Genomic DNA, 14569 nt, shown 5'->3' with positions numbered 1-14569 from the left:
GAGTCTGTCCACGTGGCTTCACCCTGTGGCCTTTCTCTTCTCATCTCATAGGTTGTCTGAGGAAGCCCCTTTGGGTCATTGCTGTCCAGCATTGTCCCCTCCAGCCCATCCTCTGCTAAGCCTTAGCTCCTCCTAGCCTCATTGGGCATAAAGTTAACAGTTCCTTAGAGGTCATGGGAGAGCTGAGATTCAAAGGTAGGTGTTCTAATGCCAAATCTGTTGCTCCAATCATCAGCTAATTTGAAGCTCTTCCAAGAGACTTCATACCAGCAGCAGCATCCCCACAATGACCAGCACCATCAATACCACCACCAAGTGGACAGAACATAGAGAATGGAGTCGGAAAGACCTAACTCTGGTGTTCAAACTCAACTGTCAGGTCCTGGGCAAGTCACTTAATTTGTGTGACACAGTTTCCACAATTGTAAAGAGGGGACAATTATAGTACCTATCTCCCAGAGTTGTTGTGAGGCTCAAATGAGATAATATTTTCTAAATATTACAGCAGAAACAAAAGATGATAAGGGAAAGAAAGAACTTGCTTAGCTAGGAGCTAATATTTATAATAACATTTGTACAACATAGCACAGCTTTTAAAAATATTTATTCTGAGTTATGATACAGGAATATTATGGGATATTATTGTTCTATAAGAAACGATCAACAGGATGATTTCAGAGAGGCCTGGAGAGACTTACATGAACTGATGCTGAGTGAAGTGAGATCATTGTACATGACAACAACAAGATTATATGATGATCAATTCTGATGGACATGGCTCTTTTCAATAATGAGATGATTCAGGCCAGTTCCAATGGTCTTGTGATGAAGAGAGCCATCTGCATCCAGAGAGATGTGACTGAATGTGGTTGACAAAATAGTATTTTCACTTTTTGTTGTAGTTTGCTTTCATTTTGTTTTCTTTCTTATTTTTTTTCCTTTTTGATTTTTCTCATACAGCATGATAATTGTAGAAATATGTATAGAAGAATTGCACATGTTTAACATATATTGGATTATTTGCCATCTAGGGAAGGAGATAAGGGGAAAGGGGGAGAAATTTGGAATAAAAGGTTTTGCAAGGATCATTGTTGAAAAATCACCCATACATATGTTTTGAAAATAAAAAGCTTTAATAAAAAATATTTTTCCCCACAAGAAATATATATCACCACAACATATATACTCACTGAAACACTAGGCAAAAGGGAAAAAGTTATAGCTTTGGGCTCAGAAGAGCTGAGGTTGATGTCTCTGATTTTCCTAATTGTATAATCTTGGGCAAGTCACTTATGCTCCCAAAGCCTCATTTTCCTCATGATGTAAAATGAATGAGTCAGATGAAATGACTTCTGAAGTTCCCCCTAGCTCTGGATCTGAGATTCTATGATCTTTTTCCTCAGCCTTTCCCCTAGCATCTGTTCAATGATATGAAGTAGGTAACATAAGACTACACACAGTTGCCTATAAGCTGTCTTTATCAAGTTTTCCGAATAGGGTCTTATGCTTCAACTAATATAATCTGAGCTGCTACTTTTTAAAAGCCATGTGATAAAGAATCATGTTTTCATAGCATACTTCAGAATTCCTGGAGATGATATGCCCGTGCTCCTTTCCCCTGTTAGCTTTTAAGCTTTTTGAAAACAAGGACTAGGTCTTTTCTTCAACATTTTCCCAAGATTTTTAGCACATTGTGAGTTCAATAAATAATGATGGGCAGGTTGTCATGATAAGCCTCAAAGTTCTGGATTTTCATTTCCCAAGCCCTTTCCTCTACAACTATAAAATCAAACAAACAAACAAAAACACATTTTATTCTCCCCTCCCCCAATAGACTTTATAACAATAAACAGCTAGAAGTCTGAGTTTCTTAATTCTCTGCCTTTATCTGTGCTCTTCAGTCTAATATTCCCTGTTTTACACCAAGAAACCTATATTCTTCCAGTGAACTAGGAAAACATTCAAAGTCTCACCTCTCCTGTTTTTCTCCCCTCCCCTTTTTCCTTCCCCTTGCTTGGATTCCCTTGCCTTCTCCTTCCTCCTGCCCTTTCCCTACCTCTCTCTTCCCTTCCTTTCTCTCCCCTTCCTCTCTCTTCTCTTCCGCTCTTCTCTTCTCTCCTCTCTTTTCTCTTCCTTCCTTGTTTACCTTTCAACTTTAGGAAAAACCAACCCTCAGCAGAGGAAGTGACCACCTCCAAGCCAACCAACATTTATTAACTTAACTGTTTATTACAACACGCCTGATATTGTGTTAAGCATTGGGAATACAAAAACAAAAGACAAAATCAAGATTAACATTCTACCATTCTACAACATACAGCAGTATGAAATAAGTCCAGAAAGATAGGAGTCAGATTGTGGAGAGTTTTTAATGGTAGATGTAAGTAATATAGCCCAACTTTATTTCCATTGCTTCTTCTCTCTCCATTTTTATACCTTCAGTGACAGCATCCTTTTCTCTATCCTAATCAACCCCATCTTAATGTTTTCTTTTTTCTCCCTTTCAAACCTATCAGGGAAAAGAATTTATGTTAGTTTCACATGCTTTGTTGTTGTTGTTTAGTTGTATTCAACTCTTTGTGATCATGGCATTCCAGAGTCTTCTGTCCTTCACTATTTCTCTAAGTCTATCCAAGCTTATGTATATTGTTTCCATAACATTATCTATCCATCTCATTCTCTTCCTTCTCTTTTTCCTTTTGCCTTCAATCTTTCCCAACATCAGGATTTTTTTCCAATGAGTTTCAACTTTTCAATTTGTGGCCAAAATATTTAAACTTCAGCTTCAGTATTTGACTTTCCAGTGAAGAGCCTGATTTAATTTCTTTAAGAATCGACTGATTTGACCTCTTTGCTGTTCAAGGAACTCTCAATAGTCTTCTTAGTACAATTCAAAAACATCAATTCTGGATCACTCAGCTTTTCTTACAGCTCAACTCTCACAACATATATTGCTACTGGAAAAACCATAGCTTTGACTATACAGTCCCATTTTAGTTACCAGTATACCTCTCTATGTGGTGTTTACATTTGAAACTTTTCTCTAATTGTCAAGGCTAAAACCTCCTATACATTTAATTCCAGGTACTAAAGAATAGGTAGGCAAGAATTTGTCATGGGGTTCCTTGGAATCATTATGCCAGGTACTACTTTGCTAACATTATGCCTTTTGGTGAGTCACTTCTCTCATTCAAGCCTCAGTTTCCCCCATTTATAAAATGAAGGGATTGGACCAGATGGTCTCCAGCTCTAAATCCCATAGCTCCATTACAACCTACAACAGAGCCTGTCAGTCTTAAGGATTGGCTCCATCTGCTGATTTATGGACTATTTAGTTACGGCAGCAGTGGAGTATCCTGGAAAGGGCACTGGCTTTTGGTGTCAGAAGACCTGGGCTTAAATCCCAACTCTACTATTTACTGCCTGTGTGACCTTAGGCATATTACTTAGTGTCTTTGACACTTAGTGTTCTCATCTAGAAGATGACTTGGTTTGCCCAGATGATCACAAATGCCGCTTGCAGCTCTAAATCCTGTGATCCTATATATAGATGGATGCCTTGACCTCCTCACACTTAGATTTACCTCTAAGTCCCTAGAGCCTTTCAGAAAAGAAAAAAAAAGCACATAACGAGATCCAAAAGGTCAACCCCCTGGAATGATCTCTGGATTCTGGTTGTTGAAGAGGGGAAGCACAGGATGTTCAGTGCCTTGGATGCGGGAGGTATATGATAACTGCTTATCAGTTTGAATGGAATTGAAAGCAACCAACATCTGGTGTTTTAGTAGCTTCTACTGTTTTTTTCTGATAGGGAGCCATCTGGTAGGGATCACAAACTCCCTGTTGCTTTCTCATACAACAACTTCTATAAGCCCCTCATACTGAGTACCCATTCTGGGCAGAATATATACAACAAATGGCCCTTGTTTTCAGAAAACCTATAACTGAAGATACAAGGAGTCCATGGGGCATGATGCAATGGGAAGAACACTAGAGTGAAAGTCTAGATGCTTGTGTATTACATCCTGGTTCTCATCCACTTACTATTTAACTTTCTATCTCACTATTCAAGTGTATAAATATGTATACATATATGGGATTTAACATATATTTTAACACATTTAACATATATCAGATTACTTGCCATCTAGGGAGAGAGTGGGGGGAAGGAAAGGAAAATTTGGAACACAAGGTTTTGTAAGGGTCAATGGTAAAAAATTATCCATGCATATGTTTTGAAAATAAAAAGTTTTACTTAAATAAAATATTAGCAAAAAGATTACAGAAAATCATCCCCAGGATAGTACACTATGACCAAGTAGGATTTATACCAAGAATGAAGGACTGGTTCAATATTAGGAAAACTATTAGCATAACTGACTATATCAATAGCCAAATTAACAAAAAACATATGATCATCTCAATAGATGCAGAAAAAGCATTTGATAAAATCCAACATCCATTCCTATTAAAAACACTTGAGAGTATAGGAATAAATGGACTTTTCCTTAAATATAATCAGTAGCATCCATTTAAAACCATCAGTAAGCATCATATGTAATGGGGATAAACTGGAACCATTACCAATATGATCAGGAGTGAAACAAGGTTGCCTACTATCACCATTACTATTCAATATTGTACTAAAAATTCTAGTTTCAGCAATAAGAGTTGAAAAAGAGATTAAAGGAATTAGAGTAGATAATGAGGAAACCAAATTATCACTCTTTGCAGATGATATGATGGTATACTTGGAGAACCCCAGAGATTCTACTAAAAAGCTATTAGAAATAATCCACACCTTTAGCATAGTTGCAGGATACAAAATAAACCCACAAAAGTCATCACCATTCTTATATATCACTAACAAAATCCAACAGTTAGAGTTACAAAGAGAAATTCCATTTGAAGTAACTGTTGACAGTATAAAATATTTGGGAATCTATATGCCAAGGAAAGTCAGGAACTATATGAGCAAAACTACAAAACACTTTCCACACAAATAAAGTCAGATCCAACCAATTGGAAAAATATCAAATGCTCTTGGATAGGTCGAGCAAATATAATAAAGATGACAATACTACCTAAAGTAATCTATTTATTTAGTGCTATACCAATCAAACTCCCAAAAAAAATAACAAAATTCATTGGAAGAACAAAAGGTCAAGAATTTCAAGGGAACTAATTAAAAAAAAAAAAAAAAAAACAAATGAAGGTGGCCTAGCTATACCAGATCTAAAACCATATTATAAAGCAGCAGTTACCAAAACCATTTGGTGTTGGCTAAGAAATAGACCAGTTGATCAGTGGGATAAGTTAGGTTTAAAGGACAAAATAGTCAATAATTTTAATAATCTAATGTTTGACAAACCCAAAGACCCCAGCTTTGGGATAAGAATTCACTGTTTGACAAAAACTGCTAGTAATAGAAATTAGTATGGCAGAAACTAGGCATTGACCCATACTTAACACCATACACCAAGATAAGGTCAAAATGGGTTCATGATCTAGGCATAAAGAATGAGATTATAAATAAATCAGAAGAACATAGGATAGTTTACTGCTCAGACCTGTGGAGGAGGAAGGAATTTGTGGCCAAAGAAGAATTAGAGATCATTATTGATCACAAAATAGAAAATTTTGATTACATCAAATTTAAAGACTTTTGTACAAACAAAACTAATGCAAACAATATTAGAAGGGAAACAATAAACATGGGAAAACATTTTTACAGTTAAAGGTTCTGACAAAGGCCTCATTTCCAAAATATATAGAAAATTGACTCTATAAGAAATCAAGACATTCTCCAATTGATAAATAGTCAAAGGATATGAACAGACAATTTTCAGATGAAGAAACTGAAACTATTTCTAGCCATATGAAAAGATGTTCCAAGTCATTATTAATCAGAGAAATGCAAATTAAGACAACTCTGAGATACCACTACACACCTATCAGATTGACTAGGATGACAGGAAAAGATAATGCTGAATGTTGGAGGGCAAAACTAGGACACTGATACATTGTTGGTGGAATTGTGAATCATCTAGCCATTCTGGAGAGTGATTTAGAACTATGCTCAAAAAGTTATCAAACTGTGCATACCTTTTGATCCAGCAGTGTCACTACTGGCCTTATATCCCAAAGAGGTCTTAAAGAAGGGAAAGGGACTTGTATATGCAAAAATGTTTGTGGCAGCCCTCTTTGTAGTGGCCAGAAACTGGAAACTGAGTGGATGCCCATCAATTGAAGAATGGCTGAATAAATTGTGGTATATGAATGTTATGGAATGTTATTGTTCTGTAAGAAATGACCAGCAGGATGATTTCAGAAAGGCCTGGAGAGACTTATATGAACTGATGCTGAGTGTAATAAGCAGGACCAGGAGATCATTATATACTTCAACAACAATACTATATGATGATCAATTTTGATGGACGTGGCTCTCTTCAACAATGAGATGAACCAAATCAGTTCTATTTGTTCAATAATGAATAGAACCAGCTACACCCAGCGAAAGAATTCTAGGAAATGAGTGTGAACCACTACATAGGATTTCCAATCTCTCTATTTTTGTCCACCTGCATTTCTTACTTCCTTCACAGGTTAAGTGTATATTATTTCAAAGTCCCATTCTTCTTGTGCAACAAAAAACTGTATTGATATGTGTACATATATTGTATTTCACATATACTTTAACATATTTAACATGTATTGGTCTACCTGCCATATGGGGGAGGGAGTGGGAAGAAGAAGAAAAATTGGAACAAAAGGTTTTGCAATTGTCAAAGCTGAAAAACTACCCATGCATATATCTTGTATATAAAAATTATAATAAAAAAAAAAAAGATTTAAGTTTTTAAAATTATCTATTCAAAAGGTCCTTTCAGGGCCTCAGTTTCCTTATCTGTAAAGCAATGGGGTTACACTAGAAGATCTCTAAGGACCCTTCAAGTTCTTTAGTGAAAGAAATGATTAATGTAAGTGAGAGGGAGACTTGGAGATTATAAAACATGGATTTTAAACTGGAAGGGACCTTAAAGGTTATCTAATTTGCATATCCCCTCATTTTATAAATGAGGAAACTAAGTCTCGGAAGTCCATTCAGATGGAATTAATCTAAGAAGGCTTCTTGAAAGAGGAGTTTTATATCAGCAATGGCTAAAGTTTAGCAAGGAGGAGGAATTAGCCATTTCTAAATGAAAATTGCCATCTCAAAGCAAGGGTTAAAGTCTTAGTTTCTCAAATGCATTTCCTGTAATGGGTACTAAACTTCACCCATTCTCTACCTCTCTCTTCCATCCTTTGCTCCAAACACTAAAATTATCTGGCTACTCTATCTGGACTGAACTTTCCTAGGAGTTAGTCATCCCCCAGAGAGCTGGCATGAGCTCCACATGAGGGCACAGCTGTGAAAAGAGCTAATGTTACAAGTAATTTTGACAATTAAGAAAACGTGTCAATTAAATGGATTTGTCTCAGGTTACATGAAAGGTTGCATACTTCAGGACCAATCAGAGCAAAGACTTAGGTGTGGAGAACTCTTAAGTTCCAGGAATAGGTTTTGACATCTTACAAGCTACAAAAAAGAAAAAAATCTTCCCCTTGCTCTGCCTGAGCACATATAGTGGGAAGAATTTGGCAGTAGGTCTCCAGAAGTTACATGCTCTTCCACTCTTCTGACATTTATCCATAGTTGGGGAAAAATTCAAGGCTCCTGTTTTCATATAGTACTTTGAAGAGTCCAGCCCTGGGGCTTCAGATTAAGCCTTGTTGAATCTCATTAGCTTCCAGGAGCACCAACTTGACTCTATGGAATCAATCCAGAAATCACAAGAATATAGATTCAGATTGCAAAGGGATCATTAAAACTGATTTTCTCATTTTACAAATTGAAAAAAAAACTGAGGTATCAAGTAATTAAATACCTTACTCAAGGTCACACAGTTGATATATATCAGTAAGGTGAAATTTGAACTCATATCTCTCTGACTCCCAAGCCTGTGCACTTTCATTATACTACACTAAAATCAGGACTTTTGCCTTTCATGACTTTTTAGAATTTAAAAACCTTCCCCCCTTTCCTTTGTCTGCTAGGAGAAATATCTTAGAGCATTTTCTATTACCCACTTTTCTTCAGCCCTTCTTTCCCTTCTCCACACAGACCACAAAAATAGTTTTTTAAAGGTTTGTATACAAAGCAAAAAAGATCACACAAATTCAAAAGTGATATATCAAATATTAATACAAGTGCTTATTTTTAAAATTCTATCTATTCACAAACTTTCTAAATTATCCAGGCTGAATGAAGCAAGGATTGTAAAACTATGTGCCAATTAGGAAATCTTCTCATAGAAAGATGAGTTTTTGGTACCCCAATGAATGCAATCATTTAATTATCTTCCCCTTTCTCCCCTCAAAGAATAGACAATGAAGAACAAATGGGTAAGTTTCCCCATTATCTCAAATATCAGAATAATTCAATTACATCTGCCCCTGGTTCACAGACAATCCCTTTCGTTATAAATACCAGAAGGAATAGAATGCAATATGAAAAAAAGGAAGATGAATATAGTGAGAAAAATGCTGGAATTGGAGTAAGAAGATCTAGTGGTTAAAACTCAGATCTACTTCTTTTTACCTGTGTGATTTTAGATAAGTCATTTCTTATGTGTAAACATCATTTCTTATATGCAAAAACAGGAGATGGACCTAAATGAGCTCCCTTTCTAGCTTTAAATCTTATAAACTTATCAATGAAATATAGAGATTATTAGAGACCTGATGGTAGAATTAATCAACCTCCCCAAAGCAGGCCATGTCAATCCTTATGATAGCCAGGCTTTGAATAGAATATTTGGACTCAGACCACTGCTACTGTTGCTTCACTTTAAGAGAGAAAAAAACCCAAGAAATTTAAATTCATTCCCCACCCCAATCTTCCCTACCCTCTGGGGAAATTCCCATAACCCCTTGATCTACTGAAGCTTTCAACTCAATACAAGAGACAAGTCTAACAAGGAGTATAGTTTAAATTAAAATGCTCTGCTTTCCCAAAGTAAATGCCCATCTACTGGAGAAAGGCTAAACAGCAGTACTGCAGTGCAGTGGACTATTCCTGTACTGAAAGTAATAATATAATACAAGAAATGTATCTTATGTGAACTGATACAAAGTGAATTAAGCAGAATCAGAAAAACGTTATATGACTATAACTATGTGAACCAAAAGAACAAAAAAAAAAAAAAAGAGGGGAATGAAAGAATTTAAAAATTAAAGGAAAGGAAGGAAAATGAATGCTGTATAATTATAATAATCAAGCTTAACCCTGAAGGAATGGGAAGGAAATGTACCTCTCTCCCTTCTTTACAAAGGAGTGGGCTGTGGACCTGGGGATGTTGTATGTGTTGTCAGACTCCTCTGAGGTGTTGATTAGTTTTAGTAAACTACTTTTTCTTTCTCTTTATTTTAGATTCATTGTTACAAGTGATGGTCCTCTAAGTAAGGATGAGAGAGAGAGAGAGAGAGAGAGAGAGAGAGAGAGCACATACATATGTGTGTATGTAAATATATATATATATATATATACACACACACACACATATATATGTATATGTATATGACAACAAAGTGGTGGAACTATTAACTGATTCAATCATTCTGGAGAGCAATTTGTGACTGTGCCCAAAGGACTATCAAACTTTGCATATCCTTTAATCTACAGTGTCAAAGAAATCATAAAAGAAGGGAAAGGACCTACATGTGCAAAAAAGCAACTCTTTTTGTAGTGTCAAAATATTGGAAAATGAGTGGATGCCGATCAATTGAGGAATGGCTATATTATGTTATATGAAAGTAATGGAATGTCATTGTTCTATAAGAAATAATGAACAGGCTAATTTTAGAAAAGTCTGAAAAGTTTTACATAAACTGATGCTGAGTGAAGCAGATAGAACCAGGAAAACATTGTATAAACTACATAAGATTGTGTGATGGTCAACTATGATAGACTTGTTCTTCTCAGTAAGTGATCCAAGGCAATTCCAATAAACTTTGGATGGAAAATGCCATCCACATCCACAGCCTCCTTCTGGAGGCCTTCTGGAGGCTGAATAAAGATCAAATACTATCTTCTCTTTCTTTTTTCTTCTGAGTTTTTTCTCATCTTTTTCCTTTTTTGTTCTGATTTTTCTCTTTTAACGTGACTCATATGGAAAATATGTATAACCTTAAAAATAAAATAAAGGACAACAAAGAAGATCAGTAAATTCAAAATTATCACAATCATAGATTTCCAGCCAGAAGGGACCTTTAGAAATCAATTCCTTCATTGTATACATAAAGAAATGAGGCCCAGAGTAAATTATATGATTTACCCAACCATATAGTTAGTAAGTGGTAGAACAAGAATACAGACCCAAGTTCTCTGATACCAAATCTAGTACTCTAGGCACATACTTTTCTGCCTCTGTCTCTGTGGTGAAACTCAGGAGCAGGTGCCCTAAGAGTCTTCTTAACCCATTGAAACAATAATGCTATTGGGATAAGACAGAATGAGAAGAGAGAGGGTAACTTTTTGAGGTGTTCCAGCTTAGCAACAGCTGAGATTTTACCCAAAACTCTCCTCAGGGATCCACCTGTCAATCCTAAGGCTCAGAGGACTCATACTCTGGCTGTTGTTTGGGAACAGACCTTCAGCAACTGATACTTGACTCCCTCCCTGTGTTCCCAAAATATCGACCCTAATGAGTGTAACCCAATTATTACCTCATGAGACCCAGAGGACTCCAAGCCCCACAGATCCTCCATCCTTGAGTCCCTGAAATAGAAGGTGCTCCTCTGTCTTCTGTGGCAATGTCAGGGTGAGTATAGAGGCTTGGTTTTGTTGTTGCTGGTGGTTACTCTCATTTTATTCCCCATTTTAATCACCAGTTTTCAAAAAATAATTTTACAAATGTATTTGAACGGTTTTGTCTCAGGAAATCCAAAAGAAACTAGAGTTACTTCCTTCCACACATTGTGTCCTGATTAAACTGGCTTTTCTCCGACACCTTTCTCTTCTTGTTCCTTAGGTCTAAACTGCCTCCCTCATTCTGTCTGCCCCACTACTGAATTTCTGCCTTTCATTTTACACTGCTCCTCAACCATCAGTCCCTCCATGAATTTTTCTCCAATCCCCCTGTTATAAGATGTTTCTTTGCTTTGAAGAACCTCTAGCACTTTTTTTTTATATCTAAGTCATTGACCCTCTTTGAAAAAGAACAAAAATACAACTCAAAACATATCAGGAATAGCTAACATTTATCTAGTGCTTTAAAGATAATGAAATGCTTTACATATTTTATCTGACTTCACAACAACCCTGGGAGCTAAGTGTAATTATTATCCCCATTTACAGATGGAAAAATTGAGCTCAAAAGAGGTAAAGGAGCTTACTCGGGGTCACACAGCTAGTAAGCATTTAAGAAATGATTTCAACCCAGTTCATCCTGACCCTAAGTGCAGGGCACTATCCACTAAACCTCAAATAATGATTTTGTTTTATGTCTCCTCTCCCTAATAGACTATAAGCTCCATTATAGTAGGGAAGATCTCTCCCTGGCACTTAAATCAGACCTCTGCACCAGGTAAATGAGAGTTAAAAACACTTTTTCTGTCTTTGTATTTGAGCCTGGCAGAGGGTCTGACACAGAATGAGAACTCAATAAATGCTTGTTGATTTGAGTCAACCCATCAACAACAGCCTTACATCTTGGGAACCAGGGGAGGCAAACATGGTCATAGATAGAATCAATACAGAATAAAAACAAGGTATTTAAATAGAAAGGAGTTAGGGAAATATCATCCCAGCAAAGCTTGGGGGAGATGGCCTGGAGGGGATATGGGGAAGAAAGCTCTGGCAAGAGCGCTGTCCTGAACAGAGCTCAGTGTCCATTAACCAGTGGGTATTATTTCCCCAACAGATGCTGCTGTGGTCTCAGTTACACACACACACACACACACACACACACACACACACACACACACACACACACACAGAGGTTCTGGCATGACCCTGCAGCACCCAGATTCTCTCATGAACTCAGTGGCCCTGACAAAAGAGATGAAGGACCTTTGCCAAACGCACCTCCCGTCCTTCCTTGGAGCCGACCAAGCAGAGCTGGCCGGGCAGGGGAGGGGGCCGCGAGCTCAACCCCAGACCTCCCATCCGGAGGCAGGCCTTCCCATCCAGTAGCCCGGGCTTGGCAGGGCCAATTGTCACAAAAGTTACAGCCAAGCATACCAAGGGCCTGAGACCAAGAACAGATGATGTTTCTGTTCTGCCATCTCTCCCGGGGAGCGCTGCCAAGTCCCGAGGCCCGGCCAGCGCTGACATTTAAAGCAAAGTATGTGTCAACCATATTAAACAATATACCAAGCTGTGGGTTATTAAGTGTGGGGTAACTTGACCGCAGCAATTAAACAGAGATTAGGGCATGATAAAGTCAGGGTTCTAGGCGGCACTCGGCTTTCCTTGGAACATATGGAGGTTTGAATATTACAAAGTGTGAAAGCCACATCAGAAACTCGGTGGCGTGTCATTCAGAGAAAACTTCGCCCCCTCCCAACTCCCCCTCCGCCTCTCCCTCCCCCCCCCCCCAGCTTGTTTTGTTTGCGGGTTTTTTCCCTCTCGCGATCTGACATTCAGGAGTTGGTGACTGCTTTCATTTCCACAGAGGAATTACCCGAGTCCATAGCTCTGAGCCCCGGGGAGACGTTCTTAAAAAGAGGATGTCCGTAGGTGCTTCCTCAAAATGCATAACGTCCTCCCCACCCCGGCCTTATCCCCTGCCTTTCACGAAATGCAGTTTAGAGGGGCGGAGAGCTGCAGCAGGGCGTTTCTTCGAGCAGTGGAGCCCACAGACACGGGGAGGGCTGCTCCCACCAAGTCAGCCCCAGGGATGGAGAGAGCTGCACTTCAGCTTGGGCCGAGGGCACACGGGCACTGCGCAAGCGGGAACAGTGGCAGCCTGATGAGGAAGGGGTTGAGGGGGAGGGAAAGGGAGATTGCTTGGTATTTTGACTTTAAATTAAGGACCTATTAAAACCCATACAGCCGTTTGGAAATGAAGAACTTAATGTGGACAGGCTTTTGTCCTGTCACCAAAGTCATTTGGGGGGAAGGGACATGAGTAGGGGATCATTCCTTTTTATATTTAAGGCTGTGTATTCTTTCTGTCTGTCTCTTTCTTTCTCTGTCTCTTTCTTTCTCTGTCTCTCTGTCTCTGTATCTCTCTCCCTTTCACACACACACACACACACACACACACACACACACACACTCACTCACTTCCCATGAACTAATCCAATAGAAAAGTTCACACCACCACCAATGCACCAGAAAACTGCAGTATCTTCCAGAAACTTAGATTCTGCATTCTCACCACTTCTGCCTTAGATAGAGGTAGAAACAGGCAGATTCAAGTTCAAATCCCAACTGAGACAAAAAGTACTAGTTATGTAGTCTTGAGGAAGTCCCTTAACTTCTTTCTGTTTCAGTTTTCTCATCTGCAAAATTGTGATATTAATAGTACCTACTCACAGGGTTGTTGAGATCAAAGAATATATTATATACATGCGTATACATGTGTATATGTGTGTATATATAGTACATATATGAATCAGTATATATATAAAGGATATATAAACACATATATGTGCAAAGTATTTTACAAACCTTAACATGCAATATAAATTATATTTATTATATATAAACAAATTTTATTTTTCTATAACTATATTAATTATTATTTTTATCATTCATTTAGTATATCAACAAATACTAAGAGCCTAGTTTATACAAAAAGAATTTAAATTCTGGTCTTCAAATAAGATTTTTAAAAGGAACCTTGAAATAGTGTCTCTCTTTGCAATTTGACATTTAATGAATGATGGGAAAATACCTAGAATATAATTGGAAAGTGGTGAGCTACTGGGATATTTTCTTTGGGGACTTATAGCCCCTTGAGGGCCTATAATATTTGTTTTCAGTCAGTTAAAAAAATTTTTTTTAAATAGTTTTGTTGTATTTTGAGTTCTGAATTGGGTCCCTCCCCACTATTCTTTGTTAGAGAAGGGGCAACATTTAATATAAATATATATGTACCTTAGGTACATATTTCCATATATTAGTTCTTTCTTTGGAAGTAGATAGCATTTTCCTTTGTATAACCATTCACAACTTATTGTTATTATTATCATCATCACCATATTTAGTGTTTTCTTAGTTGTTCATTGCACTCTACATTATTTCACTCAAGTCTTTCCATGTTTTTCTAAAATTGACTTACTCATCAATTCTTTTGTTGTTGTTGTTGTTGTTGCTGAGGCAATTGGGGTTAAGTGACTTGCCCAGGGTCACACAGCTAGGAAGTGTTAAGTGTCTGAGGTTAGATTTGAACTCAGGTCCTCCTGACTCCTTTTAATTTCCAGTTCTTTGCTACTACAACAAAAGCTTTTATAACTATAACCTATATATATTCTATTTTAGAATATATAGGTTCTTTTCCCTTTTTCCATGATCACCTTG

General features: G+C 37.5%; 1 long non-coding RNA gene across 3 annotated transcripts in view; it reads right to left on the bottom strand.

The window, feature by feature from the left end:
- LOC127550715 (uncharacterized) overlaps positions 1-14569 on the bottom strand; it is a 156065-nt gene that overhangs the window by 18442 nt on the left and 123054 nt on the right. Inside the window, exon 4 of one of the 3 annotated variants that reach the window (XR_007950926.1) lies at positions 9897-10228. The exons of the other annotated variants lie outside the window; for them this stretch is intronic. This is a non-coding gene — a long non-coding RNA (uncharacterized LOC127550715). Of the gene's footprint in view, positions 1-9896; positions 10229-14569 lie in introns of those variants that run through there. 3 annotated transcript variants of the gene reach the window in all.

The sequence above is a fragment of the Antechinus flavipes genome, chromosome 2 (assembly GCF_016432865.1).
Source record: "Antechinus flavipes isolate AdamAnt ecotype Samford, QLD, Australia chromosome 2, AdamAnt_v2, whole genome shotgun sequence".
Lineage (NCBI taxonomy): Eukaryota > Metazoa > Chordata > Mammalia > Dasyuromorphia > Dasyuridae > Antechinus > Antechinus flavipes.
The sequence above is the reverse complement of the archived record's forward strand: the minus strand, read 5'-3'. Positions and strand labels throughout refer to the sequence as shown.